Source organism: Tenrec ecaudatus, chromosome 1 (assembly GCF_050624435.1).
Source record: "Tenrec ecaudatus isolate mTenEca1 chromosome 1, mTenEca1.hap1, whole genome shotgun sequence".
NCBI classification, from domain to species: domain Eukaryota; kingdom Metazoa; phylum Chordata; class Mammalia; order Afrosoricida; family Tenrecidae; genus Tenrec; species Tenrec ecaudatus.
In genome coordinates this window covers 259256198-259259630 of record NC_134530.1, presented here as the reverse complement: position 1 = coordinate 259259630, position 3433 = coordinate 259256198, and the positions used below count along the sequence as shown (strand labels likewise).

General features: G+C 46.7%; 1 pseudogene; it reads left to right on the top strand.

Moving 5' to 3' along the window:
- The first annotated feature begins 429 nt into the window (after positions 1 to 429).
- On the top strand, positions 430 to 988 carry LOC142437445 (ferritin light chain-like; annotated as a pseudogene).
- The last annotated feature ends 2445 nt before the right edge of the window (positions 989 to 3433 follow it).

Here is a 3433-nt window from a genome sequence, read left to right as displayed (position 1 = left end):
TCTGGATCATCTTTGTGTATGATCTATTGATGGCTTTATTTGTTAACCCTATTTTTACTGATGGGGTGGATGATAATATCTTTTCTGAGTCTCACAACTTTGAGACCTACACTGGGATGTTTATCAGGGAATTGGACACATGAACTTGGAATCTGGGGGTCTTGGAAGTTAAAACTTTGAGTAGTTAAGACACCTCATCTCTCTTTGCTATATACACACAGAAAGAAAATCAAATAAGAATTCTGGTGGTCGGCTAAGCTTGCCCCGTGGTCCTGAGGATCTGTGTCTTGCTTCAACAGTGTTTGAACGGAACAGATCCGGGGACTCCCTGCTGCCAACCTTCCACTACGCAACTGGTTTCTTTCCGGAAGTAACTTGGGGACCATCTTCTCGGCCAGCCCCTCCTCTTGGGACCAGCGAACACTTTTATTTGGCGTGCGGTGACCTCCAAACCGACGCATCATGAGTTCTCAGATCCGTCAGAATTATTCCGCCGACGCAGAGGCCGGCGTCCACCGTCTGGTCAACCTGCACCTGCGGGCCTCTGACACCTACCTCTCTCTGGGCTGCTTCTTCGACCGCGAGCATGTGGCCTTGGAAGGCGTGGGGCACTTCTTCCGCGAGCTGGCGAAGGAGAAGCGCAGGGGCCGAGCGTCTCTGGAAGCTGCAGAACCAGCGCAGGGGCCGCGCCCTCTTCCAGGATGTGCAGAAGCCGTCTCAAGATGAGTGGGGTCGAACCCTGGACGGCATGGAAGCTTCCCTAGCCCTGGAGAAAAAACTCAACCAGGCTCTTCTGGACCTGCATGCCGCGGGGTCCACTCACACCGACCCTCATCTCTGTGACTTTCTGGAGAACCACTTCCTGGACAAGGAAGTGAAACTTCTCAAGAAGATGGGCGACCACCTGATCAACCTCCGCAGGCTGGCCGGCCCCCAGGCCGGGCAGGGCGAGGATCTGTTTGAGAGGCTCACTCTCAAAGAAGACTAGGAACCTGCGGCGCCGAGCCACCTGCCAGGGGCCCTCTGCCTCCCCACTGCCGGCCCTAGCCCCTCTGCCCGAACCCGTCCGCAGCGCCACCGCCCTGGAGCCCCTCCCCCCAGCTGGGGACCAAATGGAAACAATAAAGCTTCCTTTAGCAGCAAAAAAAAAAAAAAGAATTCTGGTGGTCACTGGCTTTAAGGAGTCACATAGAGAAAGAAAAACTTATGGAGAAAATAGAAAGGATAAGTAGAGAAGTTTAACAAGCAAAATGGACATTATGGTTTCTCAGGGGTCAAAAGAAGCAGAAAACCAATGGGTTCATGTTTAAGACTTCAACTGTCTAATAATCAGCTCCCTGTGTAGTCTCATGTAATCATTAAAGTGTTGATGCAGAGAAAAATATCTCACAACACAGGAAGATAAGAGAATACCAGAATTTAATAAAGAGCAATAAATACTATGGTATAATCCTTAATGAGACACCTTTTTCCTTTAACAGTTTAAAGAGGTCTTTTGTAGCAGATTGGCCCAATGTAATTCATCATTTGATTTCATGACTGCTGCTTCCATGGACATTGATTGTGAAGCCATGTAAAATAAAATCTTTGACAATTTGCATCTCTTTTCTTTCTATTACGATGCTATTTATTGGTCTAGCTGTGTGGCTGTCTTGTGGTTGCCATCCTACTCTGTACAAAATGAGCTCTCTGAGAAGCAGGAGGGGGTATATCACTAGGTCAGGAGTAGAATGCATCTTCTGGACCCAGAAACTTCTGCCCAGTGAACCACCTGGATCCAGAAGAGGAACAGCAGCTGAACCAGGAGCCAGAACATGAAAACAGAGAGGAGACTTCTCAGCCCGTGGAGCAAGTAACAAAAAAAAAAAAAACAACCTCATTGCTGCCAAGTTATGACTCATAGCTACCCAGCAGAACAGAGTAGAACTGTCCCTGTGAGTTTCCCAGACTGGCGCTGTTTATGGGAATAGAAAGCCCCATCTTTCTCCCACGGAGCAGCTGGTGGTTTCAAACTGTTGACCTTGAGGTTAGCAGCTCAATGTGTAACCACTACACCACCAGGATCCTTTGACGCAAATAAAGCTGAGTGCTTTGGGGCTTCTGAAGTCAAAGGGGATCTCTGGGTACTTGATTCAGGGAGCTAACCCAGCAACCTTGAGCGAAATGCCTTCTGGTTGAAGCATCCAGCAGCAGAGCGGTGTGCCCTTTGGGTGTTTGTTAGTAGCCCCGGAAGAAAGCTTTTAACACATTCTGTTGAACAACTGTATCTTGAGCATTTCTCGCTTGCATTGCAACCTGTTAACTTCCTCCATAAACTCGTTATTCATGAAAATTGCACATGAGTTCTTTGTAGCCAATTTAATGAATAGTAGAACCTAATTTTTTTTTAAGTAGATAATGTTGTTCTATGCAACACAAATATATTGAGGTCATATTTGGCTTTCCTGAACATCTGATTTTCTGTTCCACACTCAGCTTGGCCTTATTCTGATTGATGACTTTAAGCGTCTCCATCATCTTTTTCCACCCACTGTTTCAAGTTGGTATTCTGATGCACGGTAATCCTGCAGGTCAGAGCAAAACTGGTCTTGTGGGTTTCCAAGATTATAAGCTTTCAGGAGTAGAAAGCTGCCCCTTTCTCCGGTGGCATTGCGGGTGGTTTTGACCTGTGTACCTTGTGGTTGACGGCCCAATTTGTAACCCACTACACTACCAGGGCTCTTTCCTCTTTGCACAGATGAAGTTTGCTTGGTTCCTGGATGAATATCAAAGACTGTAACCTTCAAATGGATTATGCTTTAACATAAAGAACAAACATCTTCACAACTGATCAACAGAGAAAAGATTAAAGTTGTCAAGGATTTCATTTTATTTGACTAACCAATGTTCATGTGAGCAGCAGTCAAGAAATGAGACATATGAGCAGCAACCTGCCTCTAGAGAGCTCTTTAAAAGTGGTAACGAACAAAGATGTCAATTAGAAGACTGAGATGTGCCTGAGACAAGTCATGATATCTTCAACTACCTTGTGGGCCTGCCCAAGCTGGACAATGGATGAAGAACGAAGACAGAAGAAGCCCCGGTGCCTTTGAACGACGGTGCTGATGAAGAACATTGACTTGACCGTGGGTTGCCAGAACAATGGACACATCTGTGTTGGAAGAAGTACGAACCAAGTGCTCCTGGAAAAGGATGACACCAAGACTGAGTCTCTGGCACTCTGGTCACGTTACCAAGAGGGGCCGATTTATGAAGGACAGCATACGTGGTGGAGAGCAAGCAAAAAATGCAAGACTCTCAATGAGATGAACTGGTAGAGTAACTGCAATAAGGACCTCCAATTTTGAAGACAGTGTCCTCCCCAGCCCCCCACCCGTGTTGTACATAGGGTCGTTATGCGTTAGAACCTACTTAAAGGCATTTAACAGCATCT